At 39.1% G+C, this 22523-nt stretch overlaps 2 non-coding genes across 2 annotated transcripts; both read left to right on the plus strand.

Moving 5' to 3' along the window:
* Nucleotides 1-7695: 7695 nt before the first annotated feature.
* Nucleotides 7696-7803, plus strand: LOC112768374 (small nucleolar RNA R71). The gene has a single exon (XR_003185809.1). It is a non-coding gene; the product is annotated as a small nucleolar RNA R71 (small nucleolar RNA).
* Nucleotides 7804-21834: 14031 nt separating this feature from the next.
* On the plus strand, nucleotides 21835-21942 carry LOC112768015 (small nucleolar RNA R71). The gene has a single exon (XR_003185455.1). It is a non-coding gene; the product is annotated as a small nucleolar RNA R71 (small nucleolar RNA).
* Nucleotides 21943-22523: the final 581 nt, after the last annotated feature.

The following is a 22523-nucleotide window of genomic DNA, read 5'->3' on the forward strand; positions in this document are numbered from 1 at the left end:
GCTCAGCTTTTGAGGAGGAAAGAACTTGGCTAAGAAAGCCGTGACCAGCTTATCCCAAGAGTTCAGGCTGTCTTTGGGTTGAAAGTCCAACCACACTCTAGCTCTGTCTCTTACAGCAAAAGGGAAAAGCATGAGCCTGTAGACTTCAGGATTTACTCCATTAGTCTTAACAGTATCACAGATCTGCAAGAATTCAGTTAAGAACTGAAAAGGATCTTCAGATGGAAGTCCATGAAACTTGTAGTTCTGCTGCATCAGAGAAACTAGCTGAGGTTTCAGCTCAAAATTGTTTGCTCCAATGGCAGGAATGGAGATGCTTCTTCCATGTAAATTGGAATTAGGTGCAGTAAAGTCACCAAGCATTCTCCTTGCATTATTATTATTTTCGGCTGCCATCTCCTCTTCCTATTTGAAAATTTCTGACAGGTGCTTGCTGGATAGTTGTGATTTAGCTTCTCTTAGTTTCCTCTTCAGAGTCCTTTCAGGTTCTGGATCTGCTTCAACAAGGATGTTCTTGTCCTTGTTCCTGCTCATATGACAAAGAAGAGGGCACAGAAAAATAATAATAATAGGGATCCTTTTTACCCAAGTATAGAGGTTCCCTTTAGGTGAGTGGAAGAAAAGGAGAAGATAAGAGAGGGAGGGAATTTTCGAAAATTGTTTTTGAAAAATGGTTAGTGATTTTCGAAAATAGTTCTTGAAAAATGTTAGTAATTTTCGAAAATTAAGATTTTAAAAATTGAAATAATTAGTTAATTAAAAAGAAATTTTGGAAAAGAGGGAAGATATTTTCAAAAATTAGAGAGAGAGAGTTAGTTAGGTGGTTTTGAAAAAGATAAGAAACAAACAAAAAGTTAGTTAGTTAGTTGAAACAAATTTTGAAAAGATAAGAAGTTAGGAAGTTAGAAAAGATATTTTGAAATCAATTTTTTTGAAAAAGATAAGATGAGAAGATATTTTTGAAAAGATATGATAAAAATTAGTTTTTTTGAAAAAAGATTTGATTTTTAAAATCACAATTAATGACTTGATTCACAAGAAATCACAAGATATGATTCTAGAACTTAAAGTTTGAATCTTTCTTAACAAGTAAGTAACAAACTTGAAATTTTTGAATCAAAACATTAATTGTTATTGTTATTTTCGAAAATTTGATATAAAAATAAGAAAAAGATTTTTGAAAAATATTTTTGGAATTTTCGAAAATAACTAAGAAATTTGAAAAAGATTTGATTTTTGAAAAAGATAAGATTTTCAAATTGAAAATTTGATTTGACTCATAAGAAACAACTTGATTTTAAAAATTTTTGAAAAAGTCAATCCAAATTTTCGAATTTGATGAGAGAAAAAGGGAAAGATATTTTTTTGATTTTTGAATTTTGAATGATGAGAGAGAAAAACATGAAAATGATGCAATGCATGAGATTTTTAGATCAAAACAATGAATGTATGCAAGAATGCTATGAATGTCAAGATGAACACCAAAAACACTATGAAGATCATGATAAACATCAAAAACACATTTTTGAAAAAGTTTTTAATGCAAAGAAAACATGCAAGACACCAAACTTAGAATTCTTTAATGCTTAGGCACTAAGAATCCAAGAATGCATATGAAAAACAAGAAAAGACACAAAACATGCAAATGCAAAGATCAAACAAGAAGACTTACCAAGAACAACTTGAAGATCATGAAGAACACTATGAATGCATGATTTTTTCGAAAAATGCAAGATGCACATGCAATTGACACCAAACTTATAACATGACTCAAGACTCAAACAAGAACACAAAAAAATATTTTTGATTTTTATGATTTTCTAATTTTTTTTGTATTTTTTTGAAAATTATTTGAAAAACAAAAATAAGGATTTCAAAATCTTTAATATGAGTTCCAGGAATCTTGTGCTCTTTAATCTAAAGCTCCAATCAAAGGGTCAGACATGGCTTAATAGCCATTCAAGCTTTAGAATGGATTTACATTCATTGAGGTGATTAGTTGAAGACCAATCCCAAAGGAGTTTGGGTATGGCTTTTCAGCCAGATAGGATTCAACATGTTACCATGAAACTCTAGAATTCATTCTTGAAAGTTTTGAAGCCATAGAATAATTTATTTTTGAAAACATTTTTATTTTAAAAACTTTTTTTTTTCGAAAACAAAGGAGAAAATTTTGAAAGATTTTTGAAAAATTTTTGAAAAGAAAATAAAAAGAAAATTTACCTAATCTGAGCAACAAGATGAACCGTTAGTTGTTCAAACTCGAACAATCCCCGGCAACGGCGCCAAAAACTTGGTGCGCAGAAATTGTGATTACACTTTGATTATGTAAAATTCATCACTCTTTCTTTCCCTGGTAATAGCGCCAAAAAACATGATGCCAATACCATGGTTCACAACTTCGCACAACTAACCAGCAAGTGCACTGGGTCGTCCAAGTAATACCTTACGTGAGTAAGGGTCGAATCCCACGGAGATTGTTGGTATGAAGCAAGCTATGGTCACCTTGTAAATCTCAGTCAGGCAGATATAAAATAGTAATGGGGTTTTCGAAAATAATTAATAAAATATGGATAGAAATACTTATGTAAATCATTGGTGAGAATTTCAGATAAGCGACTAGAGATGCTTTCGTTCCTCTGAACCTCTGCTTTCCTGCTATCTTCATCCAATCAGTCTTACTCCTTTCCATGGCTGGCTTTATGTAATGCATCACCATTGTCAAGGGCTACTTTCGGTCTTCTCTCGGGAAAATGATCCAAATGCCCTGTCACGGCACGGCTAATCGTCTGAAGGCATCACCCTTGTCAATGGTTACATCCTATCCTCTCAGTGAAAATGGTCAATGCACCCTGTCACGGCACGACTATTCATCTGTCGGTTCTCGATCATGCTGGAATAGGATTTACTATCCTTTTGCATCTGTCACTACGCCCAACAATCACGAGTTTGAAGCTCGTCACAGTTATTCAATCATTGAATCCTACTCGGAATACCACAGACAAGGTTTAGACTTTCCGGATTCTCTTGAATGCCGCCATCATTGTAGCTTACACCACGAAGATTCTGATTAAGAGATCTAAGAGATACTCATTCAATCTAATGTAGAACGGAAGTGGTTGTCAGGCACGCGTTCATAGGGAATGATGATGATTGTCACGTTCATCACATTCAGGTTGAAGTGCGAATGAATATCTTAGAAGCGAAATAAGATGAATTGAATAGAAAATAGTAGTACTTTGCATTAATCTTTGAGGAACAGCAGAGCTCCACACCTTAATCTATGGAGTGTAGAAACTCTACCGTTGAAAATACATAAGTGATAATGGAGTTCATTGGTCTCGGCCCCAGAGGGGAACCGGAGTAACCAAGACTTGATCACAGGATCAAAATACGATCCAGGATGTCTAATACAATAGTGAAAGGTCCTATTTATGATAAACTAGCTACTAGGGTTTACAGAAGTAAGTAATTGATGCATAAATCCACTTCCGGGGCCCACTTGGTGTGTGCTTGGGCTGAGCTTGAGTGTTGCACGTGTAGAGGTCCTTCTTGGAGTTGAACACCACCTTTTGTGCCATTTTGGGCGTTGAACTCCACTTTGCAACTTGTTTCTGGCGCTGGACGCCAGAATTGGGCAGAGAACTGGCATTGAATGCCAGTTTGCGTCATCTAAACTTAGACAAAGTATGGACTATTATACATTTCTGGAAAGCTCTGGATGTCTACTTTCCAACGCAATTAAAAGCGCGCCATTTCGAGTTCTGTAGCTCCAGAAAATCCACTTTGAGTGTAGGGAGGTCAGAATCCAACAGCATCAGCAGTCCTTCTTCAACCTCTGAATCTGATTTTTGCTCAAGTCCCTCAATTTCAGCTAGAAAATACCTGAAATCACAGAAAAACACACAAACTCATAGTAAAGTCCAGAAATGTGAATTTAACATAAAAACTAATGAAAACATCCCTAAAAGTAACTAGATCCTACTAAAAACATACTAAAAACAATGTCAAAAAGCGTATAAATTATCCGCTCATCACAACACCAAACTTAAATTGTTGCTTGTCCCCAAGCAACTGAAAATCAAATAGGATAAAAAGAAGAGAATATACTATAAATTCCAAACTATCAATGAAACATAGCTTCAATCAGATGAGCGGGACTTGTAGCTTTTTGCCTCTTGAATAGTTTTGGCATCTCACTTTATCCATTGAGGTCCAGAATGATTGGCATCTATAGGAACTCAGAGTTCAGATAGTGTTATTGATTCTCCTAGTTCAGTATGATGATTCTTGAACACAGCTTCTTTATGAGTCTTGGCCGTGGCCCTAAGCACTTTGTTTTCTAGTATTACCATCGGATACATAAATGCCACAGACACATAATTGGGTGAACCTTTTCAGATTGTGACTCAGCTTTGCTAAAGTCCCCAATTAGAGGTGTCCAGAGTTCTTAAGCACACTCTTCTTTTGCTTTGGACCTTGACTTTAACCGCTCAGTCTCAAGTTTTCACTTGACACCTACACGCCACAAGCACATGGTCAGGGACAGCTTGGTTTAGCCGCTTAGGCCAGGATTTTATTCCTTTAGGCCCTCCTATCCACTGATGCTCAAAGCCTTGGGATCTTTTTTATTACCCTTGCCTTTTGGTTTTAAGGGTTATTGGCTCTTTGCTCTTGCCTCTTGGTTTTAAGAGCTTTTGGCTTTTTCTGCTTGCTTTTTCTTTTTCTTTCTATATTTTTTTTTTGCCTATATTTTTTTTTTCTGCAAGCCTTGTTCTTTACTGCTTTTTCTTGCTTCAAGAATCATTTTTATGATTTTTCAGATTATCAAATAACATGTCTCCTAGTCATCATTCTTTCAAGAGCCAACATATTTAACATTCTTAAAACAACAACTTCAAAAGACATATGCACTGTTCAAGCATACATTCAGAAAATAAGAAGCATTGTCACCACATCAATATAATTAAACTAAGTTCAAGGATAAATTCGAAACTCATGTACTTCTTGTTCTTTTGAATTAAAATAGTTTTCATTTAAGAGAGGTGATGGATTCATAGGACATTCATAACTTTAAGACATAGTTACTAACTACTAATGATCATGTAATGAAGACACAAACATAGATAAGCACATAACATAGAAAACGAAAACAGAAGAAATAAGAACAAGGAATGAATCCACCTTAGTGATGGTGGCGTTTCCTTCTTGAGGAACCAATGATGTCCTTGAGCTCTTCTATGTCTCTTCCTTGTCTTTGTGCTTGATTCCTAGTGATTTTTGGTATTTCTATCCTCAGTTGCTTCCAATAACTATGTGGAGGGAAGTGCATCCCCTGAGGTATCTCAGGGATCTCTTGATTTGCAGCCACATGTTCTACCACTGAGCTATAGATCCTTTACATAATTGTTTTACCACACCAAACTTAGAATGTTGCTCGCCCTCGAGCAAAGGAATAGATGAAGAAGAAGATGTGGAAAAAAAACTAGAATTATGAGGAAGGAAGGTGGGGATCCTGTGGGTCCACAGATCCTGAGATGATCCTGTGAGGTCCACAGATCTTGAGGTGTCAAGGCATTTACATCCCTGCACCAATTTAGGCATGCAAAATGCCCTTGCACACAACTCTGGGCGTTCAGCGCCAGGTTGGTTCCCATTTTGGGCGTTCAACGCCCATTTGTTGCCCATTTCTGGCGTTGAACGCCAGAACCATGCTTGTTCTGGGCGTTCAGCGCCAGCTCTTCTCCAGGGTGCAATTCTGGCGTTCAGCGCCCAGATGCTGCCCATTTTTGGGCGTTCAGCGCCAGAACCATGCTCTGTTCTGGCGTTGAACGCCAGACAGGTGCTTCCTCCAGGGTGTGATTTTTCTTCCGCTGTTTTTGATTCTGTTTCTAAATTTTTCGTTTATTTTGTGACTCCACATGATCATGAACCTAAGAAAACATGAAAAATAAAAATAAAATTAGATAACTAAACATTGGGTTGCCTCCCAACAAGCGCTTCTTTAATGTCAATAGCTTGACAGTGGGCTCTCATGGAGCCTCACAGATGTTCAGAGCATTGTTGAGACTCTCCAACACCAAACTTAGAGTTTGGATATGGGAGTTCAACACCAAACTTAGAGTTTGACTGTGGGGGCTTTGTTTGACTCTGCTTTGAGAGAAGCTTCTTCTGCTTCCTCTCCATGGATGCAGAGAGAGATCCTTGAGTTGTAAACACAAGGTTGTCCTTATTCAATTGAAGGATCAATTCTCCTCTGTCCACATCAATCATAGCTCTTGCTGTGGCTAGGAAAGGTCTTCCTAGGATGATGGATTCATCCTCTTCCTTCCCAGTATCTAAGACTATGAAATCAGCAGAGATGTAAAGGCCTTCAACCTTTACTAACACGTCCTCTACTTGTCCATAAGCCTATTTTCTGGAATTATCTGCCATCTCTAATGAGATTTTAGCAGCTTGCACCCCATAGATTCCCAGTTTCTCTATTACAGAGAGGGGCATGAGGTTTATCCCTGAACCAAGGTCACACATAGCCTTAAAGATCATGGTGCCTATGGTACAAGGTATTATGAACTTTCCAGGATCCTGTTTCTTCTGAGGCAATGTCAATTGATTCAGATCACTTAGTTCATTGGTGAACAAGGGAGGTTCATCTTCCCAAATTTTAATACCAAATAATTTGGCATTTAGCTTCATGATTGCACCAAGGAACTTGGCAGCTTGCTCTTCAGTAACATCCTCATTCTCTTCAGAAGAGGAATACTCATCAGAGCTCATGAATGGCATAAGGAGGTTCAGTGGAATCTCTATGGTCTCTAGATGAGTCTCAGATTCCTTGGGTTCCTCAGAGGGAAGCTCCTTATTGATCACTGGACGTCCCAAGGGGTCTTCCCCCTTGGGATTTACGTCCTCTCCTTCCCTTACAGGTTCGGCCATGGTGCTTATGTCAATGGCCTTGCACTCTCCTTTTGGATTCTCTTCTGTATTGCTTGGGAGAGTACTAGGAGGGATTTCAGTGATCCTTTTACTCAGCTGGCACACTTGCGCTTCCAAATTTTTAATGGAAGACCTTGTTTCATTCATGAAACTCATAGTGGCCTTAGATAGATCAGAGACTAAATTTGCTAAGCTAGATGGATTCTGCTCAGAAATCTCTGTCTGTTGCTGAGTGGATGATGGAAAAGGCTTGCTATTGCTAAACCTGTTTCTTCCACCATTATTAAAGCCTTGTTGAGGCTTTTGATCCTTCCATGAGAGATTTGGATGATTTCTCCATGATGGATTATAGGTGTTTCCATAAGGTTCACCTAAGTAATTTACCTCTGCTATTGCAGGGTTTTCAGGATCATAAGCTTCTTCTTCATAGGAAGCCTCTTGAGTACTGTTGGATGCAGCTTGCACTCCATTCAGACTCTGAGAAATCATATTGACTTGCTGATTCAATATTTTGTTCTGAGCTAATATGGCATTCAGAGTATCAATTTCAAGAACTCCCTTCTTCATAGGCGTCCCATTACTCACAGGATTCCTCTCAGAATTGTACATGAACTGGTTATTAGCAACCATGTCAATGAGTTCTTGAGCTTCTGCAGGCATTTTCTTTAGGTGAATGGATCCACCTGCAGAAGTATCCAATGACATCTTTGATAGCTCAGATAAACCATCATAGAATATATCCAGGATGGTCCATTCTGAAAGCATGTCAGAAGGACACTTTTTGGTCAGCTGCTTGTATCTTTCCCAAGCTTCATAGAGGGATTCACCTTCTTTCTGTCTGAAGGTTTGAACATCCGCTCTAAGCTTGCTCAGCTTTTGAGGAGGAAAGAACTTGGCTAAGAAAGTCGTGACCAGCTTATCCCAAGAGTTCAGGCTGTCTTTGGGTTGAAAGTCCAACCACACTCTAGCTCTGTCTCTTACAGCAAAAGGGAAAAGCATGAGCCTGTAGACTTCAGGATTTACTCCATTAGTCTTAACAGTATCACAGATCTGCAAGAATTCAGTTAAGAACTGAAAAGGATCTTCAGATGGAAGTCCATGAAACTTGTAGTTCTGCTGCATCAGAGAAACTAGCTGAGGTTTCAGCTCAAAATTGTTTGCTCCAATGGCAGGAATGGAGATGCTTCTTCCATGTAAATTGGAATTAGGTGCAGTAAAGTCACCAAGCATTCTCCTTGCATTATTATTATTTTCGGCTGCCATCTCCTCTTCCTGTTTGAAAATTTCTGACAGGTGCTTGCTGGATAGTTGTGATTTAGCTTCTCTTAGTTTCCTCTTCAGAGTCCTTTCAGGTTCTGGATCTGCTTCAACAAGGATGTTCTTGTCCTTGTTCCTGCTCATATGACAAAGAAGAGGGCACAGAAAAATAATAATAATAGGGATCCTTTTTACCCAAGTATAGAGGTTCCCTTTAGGTTAGTGGAAGAAAAGGAGAAGATAAGAGAGAGAGGGAATTTTCGAAAATTGTTTTTGAAAAATGGTTAGTGATTTTCGAAAATAGTTCTTGAAAAATGTTAGTAATTTTCGAAAATTAAGATTTTAAAAATTGAAATAATTAGTTAATTAAAAAGAAATTTTGGAAAAGAGGGAAGATATTTTCAAAAATTAGAGAGAGAGAGTTAGTTAGGTGGTTTTGAAAAAGATAAGAAACAAACAAAAAGTTAGTTAGTTAGTTGAAACAAATTTTGAAAAGATAAGAAGTTAGGAAGTTAGAAAAGATATTTTGAAATCAATTTTTTTGAAAAAGATAAGATGAGAAGATATTTTTGAAAAGATATGATAAAAATTAGTTTTTTTGAAAAAAGATTTGATTTTTAAAATCACAATTAATGACTTGATTCACAAGAAATCACAAGATATGATTCTAGAACTTAAAGTTTGAATCTTTCTTAACAAGTAAGTAACAAACTTGAAATTTTTGAATCAAAACATTAATTGTTATTGTTATTTTCGAAAATTTGATATAAAAATAAGAAAAAGATTTTTGAAAAATATTTTTGGAATTTTCGAAAATAACTAAGAAATTTGAAAAAGATTTGATTTTTGAAAAAGATTTTGAAAAAGATAAGATTTTCAAATTGAAAATTTGATTTGACTCATAAGAAACAACTTGATTTTAAAAATTTTTGAAAAAGTCAATCCAAATTTTCGAATTTGATGAGAGAAAAAGGGAAAGATATTTTTTTGATTTTTGAATTTTGAATGATGAGAGAGAAAAACATGAAAATGATGCAATGCATGAGATTTTTAGATCAAAACAATGAATGTATGCAAGAATGCTATGAATGTCAAGATGAACACCAAGAACACTATGAAGATCATGATAAACATCAAAAACACATTTTTGAAAAATTTTTTAATGCAAAGAAAACATGCAAGACACCAAACTTAGAATTCTTTAATGCTTAGGCACTAAGAATCCAAGAATGCATATGAAAAACAAGAAAAGACACAAAACATGCAAATGCAAAGATCAAACAAGAAGACTTACCAAGAACAACTTGAAGATCATGAAGAACACTATGAATGCATGATTTTTTCGAAAAATGCAAGATGCACATGCAATTGACACCAAACTTATAACATGACTCAAGACTCAAACAAGAACACAAAAAAATATTTTTGATTTTTATGATTTTCTAATTTTTTTGTATTTTTTTGAAAATTATTTGAAAAACAAAAATAAGGATTTCAAAATCTTTAATATGAGTTCCAGGAATCTTGTGCTCTTTAATCTAAAGCTCCAATCAAAGGGTCAGACATGGCTTAATAGCCATTCAAGCTTTAGAATGGATTTACATTCATTGAGGTGATTAGTTGAAGACCAATCCCAAAGGAGTTTGGGTATGGCTTTTCAGCCAGATAGGATTCAACATGTTACCATGAAACTCTAGAATTCATTCTTGAAAGTTTTGAAGCCATAGAATAATTTATTTTTGAAAACATTTTTATTTTAAAAACTTTTTTTTTTCGAAAACAAAGAAGAAAATTTTGAAAGATTTTTGAAAAATTTTTTAAAAGAAAATAAAAAGAAAATTTACCTAATCTGAGCAACAAGATGAACCGTTAGTTGTTCAAACTCGAACAATCCCCGGCAACGGCGCCAAAAACTTGGTGCGCAGAAATTGTGATTACACTTTGATTATGTAAAATTCATCACTCTTTCTTTCCCTGGTAATGGCGCCAAAAAACATGATGCCAATACCATGGTTCACAACTTCGCACAACTAACCAGCAAGTGCACTGGGTCGTCCAAGTAATACCTTACGTGAGTAAGGGTCGAATCCCACGGAGATTGTTGGTATGAAGCAAGCTATGGTCACCTTGTAAATCTCAGTCAGGCAGATATAAAATAGTAATGGGGTTTTCGAAAATAATTAATAAAATATGGATAGAAATACTTATGTAAATCATTGGTGAGAATTTCAGATAAGCAACTAGAGATGCTTTCGTTCCTCTGAACCTCTGCTTTCCTGCTATCTTCATCCAATCAGTCTTACTCCTTTCCATGGCTGGCTTTATGTAATGCATCACCATTGTCAAGGGCTACTTTCGGTCTTCTCTCGGGAAAATGATCCAAATGCCCTGTCACGGCACGGCTAATCGTCTGAAGGTATCACCCTTGTCAATGGTTACATCCTATCCTCTCAGTGAAAATGGTCAATGCACCCTGTCACGGCACGACTATTCATCTGTCGGTTCTCGATCATGCTGGAATAGGATTTACTATCCTTTTGCATCTGTCACTACGCCCAACAATCACGAGTTTGAAGCTCGTCACAGTCATTCAATCATTGAATCCTACTCGGAATACCACAGACAAGGTTTAGACTTTCCGGATTCTCTTGAATGCCGCCATCATTGTAGCTTACACCACGAAGATTCTGATTAAGAGATCTAAGAGATACTCATTCAATCTAATGTAGAACGGAAGTGGTTGTCAGGCACGCGTTCATAGGGAATGATGATGATTGTCACGTTCATCACATTCAGGTTGAAGTGCGAATGAATATCTTAGAAGCAAAATAAGATGAATTGAATAGAAAACAGTAGTACTTTGCATTAATCTTTGAGGAACAGCAAAGCTCCACACCTTAATCTATGGAGTGTAGAAACTCTACCGTTGAAAATACATAAGTGATAATGGAGTTTATTGGTCTCGGCCCTAGAGGGGAACCGGAGTAACCAAGACTTGATCACAGGATCAAAATACGATCCAGGATGTCTAATACAATAGTAAAAGGTCCTATTTATAATAAACTAGCTACTAGGGTTTACAGAAGTAAGTAATTGATACATAAATCCACTTACGGGGCCCACTTGGTGTGTGCTTGGGCTGAGCTTGAGTGTTGCACATGTAGATGTCCTTCTTGGAGTTGAACGCCACCTTTTGTGCCATTTTGGGTGTTGAACTCCACTTTGCAACTTGTTTCTGGCGCTGGACGCCAGAATTGGGCAGAGAACTGGCGTTGAACGCCAGTTTGCATCATCTAAACTTGGGCAAAGTATGGACTATTATACATTGCTGAAAATCCCTAGATGTCTACTTTTCAACGCAATTGGAAGCGCACCATTTCGAGTTCTGTAGCTCCAGAAAATCCACTTTGAGTGCAGGGAGGTCAGAATCCAACAGCATCAGCAGTCCTTCTTCAACCTCTGAATCTGATTTTTGCTCAAGTCCCTCAATTTCAGCCAGAAAATACCTGAAATCACAGAAAAATACACAAACTCATAGTAAAGTCCAGAAATGTGAATTTAACATAAAAACTAATGAAAACATCCCTAAAAGTAACTAGATCCTACTAAAAATATACTAAAAACAATGTCAAAAAGCGTATAAATTATCCGCTCATCACCTGTTCTACTGTTAGGCGTCATGGTGCAGATGAAACTTCTATTCTATTAACCGCTTTCCCATTTTCTCTTGAGGGAAAGGCGAGGGAGTGTTACTACTCTGAACCTGAAGCAACTGTTACTAACTGGGATACGCTTAGGAAAGAATTTTTGGAAAAATACTTCCCAGCTGAAGTCACAGATAGACTGAAAAAAGAGATCTCCTGCATTGTTCAAGGTGAATCAGAGACTCTCTATGAATATTGGAAGCATTTCAACAATCTTCTAGACGTATGTCCCCATCACATGATTGGTAAACTAGTATTGATCAGCTACTTCACTCAAGACATGAACCCCAGGATAAGACTACACTGGAAGGTGCCAGTAATGGTTCTCTGAAAAAGTACAAAACTGCAGATGAAGCATGGCAGCTGATCAGCAACTTAGCTGAGTCCACAAGGAATCACAGACAGAGGCGCAACCCCAAAGCTATTGCAGAGATTTCTTCTAGCAAAGAAACTACTGCTCTCACCCAGAGTATATGTGAAATGACCAACCTACTGAAGCAGATGCAGTTGAATCAACAAGCACAACAAGCTCAGCCTTCACCACAACAAAGCCAACAGTTAGTTCCACAAAGAGTATGTGGGATCTGTGCTGATTATAGTCATTATACTGATGAATGCCCGCAGCTCCAGGAAGACAACAGTGTAGCAGCCACTCACAACTTCTATGACCGCCCGAATCAAGGATACAATCAACAAGGTGGCAACTACAACCAAGGTGGCAACAATAACCATGGTTGGAGGGATAACTTCAACAGAGGAAGCAGAGACAATAATGGAAACCAGAGGTGAAATAATAATAACAATAACAGACAGTAAAATCAGAACCAACCTTACAGAGCACCTCACCTAAGACAATCACAAGGACCCCAGCAAACCCAACAACAAGTTTCTCAGACTGCTTATTCTAATTCCTCATCAAATGACGAGATGCTCCATTCTCTTGCACAAGGACAACAAGACATGCAGGCTCAGCTGAACTCTAGTCTGAATGGCTTAACTGCCACTTTACAAGCTCTCGTCTCCCGGATGGATTCCTCACTCAATTCCACACATCAACCTTCAAGCTCTAATGGAATTCCTTCTCAACCACTGCCTAATCCCAAGGATGGCATCAACGCCATCACTCTAAGGTCCAGAACCACACTGCAGAAGAGGAACCATGAGGAGCCAAACCCACCAGAAAATATGCCAGCAGAGGATGTGGTGGAAGTGGAAGAAGCTGAAGAAGAAGAGGACATACAAGACATAGTTGAAGAAGAAGAAGATCAACCACAGAATGAAGCACCAAGGGATGTTGAAGCTACAAATCGCGCCCCTCCTATTCCATTTCCACAAATTGCAAGGAAGCCCAAAAAACAGATGGAACTTGACCCCAAAATGGTAGAAATATTCAAAAAGGTCGAGGTAACTGTTCCCCTTTTTGATGTTATTCAACAAGTACCTAAATACGAAAAGTTTCTAAAGGATTTGTGCATACATAAAGATAAAATTAATGAATTAGAAACTATTTCTTTAGGTAGTTCTATATCTGCTTTGATGGGTGATGAGCGGATAAATTATACGCTTTTTGGCATTGTTTTTAGTATGTTTTTAGTAGGATCTAGTTACTTTTAGGGATGTTTTCATTAGTTTTTATGTTAAATTCACATTTCTGGACTTTACTATGAGTTTGTGTATTTTTCTGTGATTTCAGGTATTTTCTGGCTGAAATAGACGGACTTGAGCAGAAATCAGATTCAGAGGTTGAAGAAGGACTGCTGATGCTGTTGGATTCTGACCTCCCTGCACTCAAAGTGGATTTTCTGGAGCTACAGAACTCGAAATGGCGCGCTTCTAATTGCGTTGGAAAGTAGACATCCGGGGCTTTCCAGCAATATATAATAGTCCATACTTTGGCCAATAATAGACGACGTAAACTGGCGTTCAACGCCAGCTTTCTGCCCAAATCTGGCGTCCAGCGCCAGAAAAGGAGCCAAAACCAGAGTTGAACGCCCAAACTGGCACAAAAGCTGGCGTTCAACTCCAAGAAGAACCTCTACACGTACAACACTCAAGCCCAGCCCAAGCACACACCAAGTGGGCCCCGGAAGTGGATTTATGCATCAATTACTTACTCATGTAAACCCTAGTGACTAGTTTATTATAAATAGGACCTTTTACTATTGTATTAGACATCTTTGATCAGTTGTATGCTATCTTAGATCACGTTTGAGGGCTGGCCATCTCGGCCATGCCTGGACCTTTCACTTATGTATTTTCATATGGTAGAGTTTCTACACTCCATAGATTAAGGTGTGGAGCTCTGTTGTTCCTCAAAGATTAATGCAAAGTACTACTGTTTTCTATTCAATTCATCTTATTTTGCTTCTAATATATCCATTCGCACCCAAGAACGTGATGAAGGTGATGATTATGTGTGACGCTCATCATCTTTCTCCCTTATGAACGCGTGCCTGACAAACACTTCTGTTCTACATGAAATAAGCTAGAATGAATATCTCTTAGATCTCTTAACCGGAATCTTCGTGGCGTAAGCTAGAATGATGGCAGCATTCAAGAGAATCCGGAAAGTCTAAACCTTGTCTGTGGTATTCCGAGTAGGATTCAATGATTGAATGACTGTGACGAGCTCCTAACTCGCGATTGCAGGGCGTTAGTGACAGACGCAAAAGGATAGTAAATCCTATTCCAGCATGATCAAGAACCGACAGATGAATAGCCGTGCCGTGACAGGGTGCGTGAGCATATTATTCACTGAGAGGATAAGATGAAGCCATTGGCAAGGGTGATGCCTCCAGACGATTAGCCGTGCCGTGACAGGGCATTGGATCATTTTCCTGAGAGATGACCGAAAGTAGCCATTGACAGTGGTGATTTATCACATAAAGCTAGCCATGGAAAGGAGTAAGACTGATTGGATGAAGATAGCAGGAAAGCAGAGGTTCAGAGGAACGAAAAGCATCTCCATTCGCTTATCTGAAATTCCTACCAATGATTTACATAAGTATCTCTATCCTTATTCTATTATTTATTATTCGAAAACATCATTATCAATTTATATCTGCCTGCCTGAGATTTACAAGGTGACCATAGCTTGCTTCATACCAACAATCTCCCCAAAAACTTGGTGCACGAAATTGTGATGTCCAGGCTCAAACAATCCCTGGCAACGTGAGCAACTTGGTACGCGCAATCGTGATTACACTTTGATTATATAAAATTCATGGCTCTTTCTTTCCCTGGCAATGGCGCCAAGAACATGGTGCCAATACCATGACTCACAACTTCGATACAACTAACCAGCAAGTGCACTGGGTCGTGCAAAAACTTGGTGCACGAAATTGTGATGTCCAGGCTCAAACAATCCCTGGCAACGTGAGCAACTTGGTACGCGCAATCGTGATTACACTTTGATTATATAAAATTCATGGCTCTTTCTTTCCCTGGCAATGGTGCCAAGAACATGGTGCCAATACCATGGTTCACAACTTCGATACAACTAACCAGCAAGTGCACTGGGTCGTCCAAGTAATACCTTACGTGAGTAAGGGTCGAATCCCACGGAGATTGTTGGTATGAAGCAAGCTATGGTCACCTTGCAAATCTCAGTTAGGCAGACATAAGTTGATAATGGTGTTTTCGAATAATAATTAATAGAATAGGGATAGAAATACTTATGTAATTCATTGGTGAGAATTTCAGATAAGCGAATGGAGATACTTTCGTTCCTCTGAACCTCTGCTTTCCTGCTATCTTCATCCAATCAGTCATACCCCTTTTCATGGCTGGCTTTATGCAAGGGCATCACCGTTGTCAGTGGCTACATCCCCTCCTCTCAGTGAAAAATATGCTCACATGCTCTGTCACAGCACGGCTAATCATCTGTCGGTTCTCGATCATGCTGGAATAGGATTCACCCTCCTTTTGCGTCTGTCACTAACACCCAGCACTCGCGAGTTTGAAGCTCGTCACAGTCATTCAATCATTGAATCCTACTCGGAATACCACAGACAAGGTTTAGACTTTCCAGATTCTCTTGAATGCCGCCATCATTCAAGCTTACGCCACGAAGATTCTGGTTAGAAGATCTAAGAGATATTCATTCTAGCTTATTTCATGTAGAACGGAAGTGTTTGTCAGGCACGTGTTCATAGGGGAGAATGGTGATGAGCGTCACACATAATCATCACCTTCATCACGTTCTTGGGTGCGAATGGATATATTAGAAGCGAAATAAGATGAATTGAATAGAAAACAGTAGTACTTTGCATTAATCTTTGAGGAACAGCAGAGCTCCACACCTTAATCTATGGAGTGTAGAAACTCTACCATTAAAATTACATAAGTGAAAGGTCCAAGCATGGCCGAGATGGCCAGCCCTCAAACGTGATCTAAGATAGCATACAACTGATCAAAGATGTCTAATACAATAGTAAAAGGTCCTATTTATAATAAACTAGTCACTAGGGTTTACATGAGTAAGTAATTGATGCATAAATCCACTTCCGGGGCCCACTTGGTGTGTGCTTGGGCTGGGCTTGAGTGTTGTACGTGTAGAGGTTCTTCTTGGAGTTGAACGCCAGCTTTTGTGCCAGTTTGGGCGTTCAACTCTGGTTTTGGCTCCTTTTTTGGCGCTGGACGCCAGATTTGGGCAGAAAGCTGGCGTTGAACGCCAGTTTACGTCATCTATTATTGGCCAAAGTATAGACTATTATATATTTCTGAAAAGATCTGGATGTCTACTTTCCAACGCAATTGGAAGCGCGCCATTTCGAGTTTTGTAGCTCCAGAAAATCCACTTTGAGTGCAGGGAGGTCAGAATCCAACAGCATCAGCAGTCCTTCTTCAACCTCTGAATCTGATTTCTGCTCAAGTCCCTCTATTTCAGCCAGAAAATACCTGAAATCACAGAAAAATACACAAACTCATAGTAAAGTCCAGAAATGTGAATTTAACATAAAAACTAATGAAAACATCCCTAAAAGTAACTAGATCCTACTAAAAACATACTAAAAACAATGCCAAAAAGCGTATAATTTATCCGCTCATCACAACACCAAACTTAAATTGTTGCTTGTCCCCAAGCAACTGAAAATCAAATAGGATAAAAAGAAGAGAATATACTATAAATTCCAAACTATCAATGAAACATAGCTGCAATCATATGAGCGGGACTTATAGCTTTTTGCCTTTTGAATAGTTTTGGGGTCTCACTTTATCCATTGAGGTTCAGAATGATTGGCATCTATAGGAACTCAGAGTTCAGATAGTGTTATTGACTCTCCTAGTTCAGTATGATGATTCTTGAACACAGCTTCTTTATGAGTCTTGGCCGTGGCCCTAAGCACTTTGTTTTCCAGTATTACCACCGGATACATAAATGCCACAGACACATAATTGGGTGAACCTTTTCAGATTGTGACTCAGCTTTGCTAAAGTCCCCAATTAGAGGTGTCCAGGGTTCTTAAGCACACTCTTTTTTTGCTTTGGACCTTGACTTTAACCGCTCAGTCTCAAGTTTTCACTTGACACCTACACGCCACAAGCACATGGTTAGGGACAGCTTGGTTTAGCCGCTTAGACCAGGATTTTATTTCTTTAGGTCCTCATATCCACTGATGCTCAAAGCCTTGGGATCCTTTTTATTTGCCCTTGCCTTTTGGTTTTAAGGGTTATTGGCTTTTTCTGCTTGCTTTTTTCTTTTTTTTCTTTCTTTTTTTTTCTATTATTTTTTTTTCGCCTATTTTTTTTTCTGCAAGCTTTGTTCTTTGCTGCTTTTTCTTGCTTCAAGAATCATTTTTATGATTTTTCAGATTATCAAATAACATGTCTCCTAGTCATCATTCTTTCAAGAGCCAACATATTTAACATTCTTAAACAACAACTTCAAAAGACATATGCAATGTTTACGCATACATTCAGAAAACAAGAAGCATTGTCACCACATCAATATAATTAAACTAAGTTCAAGGATAAATTCGAAACTCAGTACTTCTTGTTCTTTTGAATTAAAACATTTTTCATTTAAGAGAGGTGATGGATTCATAGGACATTCATAACTTTAAGACATAGTTACTACTACTAATGATCATGTAATGAAGACACAAACATAGATAAGCACATATATAAAACGAAAAAAACAGAGAAAGTAAGAACAAGGAATGAATCCACCTTAGTGATGGTGGCGTTTCCTTCTTGAGGAACCAATGATGTCCTTGAGCTCTTCTATGTCTCTTCCTTGTCTTTGTTGCTCCTCCCTCATTGCTTTTTGATCTTCTCTTATTTCATGAAGCATGATGGAGTGCTCTTGATGTTCCACCCTTAGTTATCCCATATTGGAACTCAATTCTTCTAGGGAGGTGTTGATTTGCTCCCAATTGTTTTGTGGAGGAAAGTGCATTTGAGGCATCTCCGGGATCTCATGTAAATGAGCTTCTTGCGCCTCTTGAGCTTCATGACTGGGCTCTCTTGCTTGCTCCATCTTTTTCTTAGTGATGGGCTTGTCCTCTTTAATGAGGATATCTCCCTCTATGTCAATCCCAGCCGAATTGCATAGGTGGCAAATGAGGTGAGGAAAGGCTAACCTTGCCATAGTGGAGGACTTGTCAGCCACCTTGTAGAGTTCTTGAGATATAATCTCATGAACTTCCACCTCTTCTCCAATCATGATGCTATGGATCATGATGGCCCGGTCTATAGTAACTTCAGACCGGTTGCTAGTGGGAATGATTGAGCATTGAATGAACTCTAACCATCCTCTAGCTACAGGCTTGAGGTCCAATCTTCTTAGTTGAACCGGCTTGCCTTTGGAGTCAACCTTCCATTGAGCTCCTTCTACACATATGTCCATAAGGACTTGGTCCAACCTTTGATTAAAGTTGACCCTTCTAGTGTAGGGGCGTTCATCTCCTTGCATCATGGGCAAGTTAAACGCCAACCTCACATTTTCCGGACTAAAATCTAAGTATTTCCCCCAAACCATTATAACATAGTTCTTTGGATCTGGGTTCTTACTTTGATCATGGTTCTTGGTGATCCATGCATTAGCATAGAACTCTTGAACCATTAGGATGCCGACTTGTTGGATGGGATTTGTTAGAACTTCCCAACCTCTTCTTTGAATTTCATGTCGGATCTCCGGATACTCATTTCTTTTGAGTTTGAAAGGGACCTCGGGGATCACCTTTTTCTTGGCCACAACATCATAGAAGTGGTCTTGATGGGCTTTAGAGATGAACCTTTCCATCTCCCATGACTCGGATGTGGAAGCTTTTATCTTCCCTTTCCCTCTTCTAGAGGATTCTCCGGTCTTAGATGCCATCAATGGTAATGAAAAAATAAAAAGCTTATGCTTTTACCACACCAAACTTAGAATATTGCTCGCCCTCGAGCAATAAACAAAAGAATAGAAGAAGAAGAAGAAGAAATATGGAGAGGGAGAGGGAGATGTGGTTTCGGCCAAGAAGGGTGTAGAGGGGTGTGTTGTGTGAATTTGATGAAGAATAGAGGGCTTTATATAGGGAAGGGAGGGGGGTTAAGGTTCGGCCATATGGGTGGGTTTGGGTGGGAAATTGGTTTTGAATTTTGAAGGTAGGTGGAGTTTATGAGGTAGGTTTATGGGGAAGAGTGGATGGATGTGAGTGGTGAAGAGGTGATGGGGAAGAGTGTTTGAGGTGATTGGTGAAGGGTTTTTGGGGAAGAGTGTTTATGGGGTTGTGTGAAAGAGAGTGGTGAGAAGAAGTGAGTGGAGGTAGGTGGGGATCTTGTGGGGTCCACAGATCCTGAGTGGATCCTGTGGGGTCCACAGATCCTGAGTGTTCCAGGATTTACATCCCTGCACCCATTAGGCATGTAAAAATGCCTTTGTACCCAACTCTGGGCGTTCACGCCAGGTTGGTGGCCATTTTGGGCGTTCAACGCCCATTTGTGTGCCATTTCTGGCGTTAAACGCCAAAACCATGCCTGTTCTGGCGTTCAGCGCCCAGAAGCTGCCCATTTTGGGCGTTCAGCGCCAGCACCATGCTCTGTTCTGGCGCTGAACGCCAGACAGATGCTCCTCCAGGGTGTGATTTTTCTTCTGCTGTTTTTTATTCCGTTTTCAATTTTTATATTTATTTTGTGACTCCACATGATCATGAACCCACAAAGACATATAACTAAGGAAAATATAGTTAGATAAATAAAAATTGGGTTGCCTCCCAACAAGCGCTTCTTTAATGTCAATAGCTTGACAGTGGGCTCTCATGGAGCCTCACAGATGTGCAGAGCTTTGTTGAGACTCTCCAACACCAAACTTAGAGTTTGGATATGGGAGTTCAACACCAAACTTAGAGTTTGGTTGTGGCCTCCCAACACCAAACTTAGAGTTTGACTGTGGGGGCTCTGGTTGACTCTGCTTTGAGAGAAGCTTTTTCTGCTTCCTCTCCATGGTTGTAGAGGGAGGTCCTTGAGTTTTGAACACAAGGGAGTTCTCATTCCATTGAAGGACTATTTCACCTCTGTCAACATCGATCACAGCTCTTGCTGTGGCCAAGAAAGGTCTTCCTAGGATGATGGATTCATCCTCTTCCTTTCCAGTATCCAGGACTATGAAATCAGCAGGGATGTAAAGGTCTTCAACCTTTACTAACACGTCCTCTACTTGTCCATAAGCCTGTTTTCTTGAACTGTCTGCCATCTCTAATGAGATTTTAGCAGCTTGCACCCCATAGATTCCCAGTTTCTCTATTACAGAGAGGGGCATGAGGTTTATCCCTGAACCAAGGTCACACAGGGCCTTAAAGATCATGGTGCCTATGGTACAGGGTATTATGAACATTCTAGGATCCTGTCTCTTCTGAGGCAATGTCAGTTGATCCAGATCACTTAGTTCATTGATGAACAAGGGAGGTTCAACTTCCCAAGTATCAATACCAAATAATTTGGCATTCAGCTTCATGATTGCACCAAGAAACTTGGCAGTTTGCTCTTCAGTAACATCCTCATTCTCTTCAGAAGAGGAATACTCATCAGAGCTCATGAAGGGCATAAGGAGGTTCAATGGAATCTCTATGGTCTCTAGATGAGCCTCAGAGTCCTTTGGTTCCTCAGAGGGAAGCTCCTTATTGATCACTGGACGTCCCAGGAGGTCTTCCTCCTTGGGATTCACGTCCTCCTTTCCCTCATTGGGTTCGGCCATTTTGCTTATGTTAATGGCCTTGCACTCTCCTTTTGGATTCTCTTCTGTATTGCTTGGGAGAGTACTGGGAGGGATTTCAGTGATCCTTTTACTCAGCTGGCCTACTTGTGCTTCCAAATTTCTAATGGAAGACCTTGTTTCATTCATGAAACTCACAGTGGCCTTGGATAGATCAGAGACTAAGTTTGCTAAGCTAGATGGGTTCTGCTCAGAATTCTCTGTCTGTTGCTGAGTGGATGATGGAAAAGGCTTGCCATTGCTAAACCTGTTTCTTCCACCATTATTAAAGCCTTGTTGAGGCTTTTGATCCTTCCATGAGAAATTTGGATGATTTCTCCATGATGAGTTATAGGTGTTTCCATAAGGTTCACCTAAGTAATTCACCTCTGCTATTGCAGGGTTCTCAGGATCATAAGCTTCTTCTTCATAAGAAGCCTCTTGAGTACTGTTGGATGCAGCTTGCATTCCATGCAGACTCTGAGAGATCATATTGACTTGCTGAGTCAATATTTTATTCTGAGCCAATATGGCATTTAGAGTATCAACTTCAAGAACTCCCTTCTTTATAGGCGTCCCATTGTTCACAGGATTCCTTTCAGAAGTGTACATGAACTGGTTATTAGCAACCATGTCAATGAGTTCTTGAGCTTCTGCAGGCGTTTTCTTTAGGTGAATGGATCCACCTGCAGAAGTGTCCAGTGACATCTTTGATAGCTCAGATAAACCATCATAGAATATATCCAGGATGGTCCATTCTGAAAGCATGTCAGAGGGACACTTTTTGGTCAACTGTTTGTATCTTTCCCAAGCTTCATAGAGGGATTCACCTTCTTTCTGTCTGAAGGTTTGAACATCAGCTCTAAGCTTGCTCAGCTTTTGAGGAGGAAAGTACTTGGCTAAGAAAGCCGTGACCAGCTTATCCCAAGAGTTCAGGCTGTCTTTGGGTTGAGAATCCAACCATAATCTAGCTCTGTCTCTTACAGCAAAAGGGAAAAGCATGAGCCTGTAGACTTCAGGATCTACTCCATTAGTCTTGACAGTATCACATATCTGCAAGAATTCAGCTAAGAACTCAAAAGGATCTTCAGATGGAAGTCCATGAAACTTGCAGTTCTGCTGCATCAGAGAAACTAATTGAGGTTTCAGCTCAAAGTTGTTTGCTCCAATGGCAGGAATGGAGATGCTTCTTCCATGTAAATTGGAATTAGGTGCAGTAAAGTCACCAAGCATCTTCCTTACATTATTATTATTTTTGGCTGTCATCTCCTCTTCCTGTTCGAAAATTTCTGAAAGGTTTTCTCTGGATTGTTGTATTTTAGCTTCTCTTAATTTTCTCTTCAGAGTCCTTTCAGGTTCTGGATCTGCTTCAACAAGAATGTTCTTGTCCTTGCTCCTGCTCATATGACAAAGAAGAAGGCACAAAAAAAAATAATAATAATAATAATAGA

This window comes from Arachis hypogaea, chromosome 17 (assembly GCF_003086295.3).
Source record: "Arachis hypogaea cultivar Tifrunner chromosome 17, arahy.Tifrunner.gnm2.J5K5, whole genome shotgun sequence".
Classification (NCBI taxonomy): domain Eukaryota; kingdom Viridiplantae; phylum Streptophyta; class Magnoliopsida; order Fabales; family Fabaceae; genus Arachis; species Arachis hypogaea.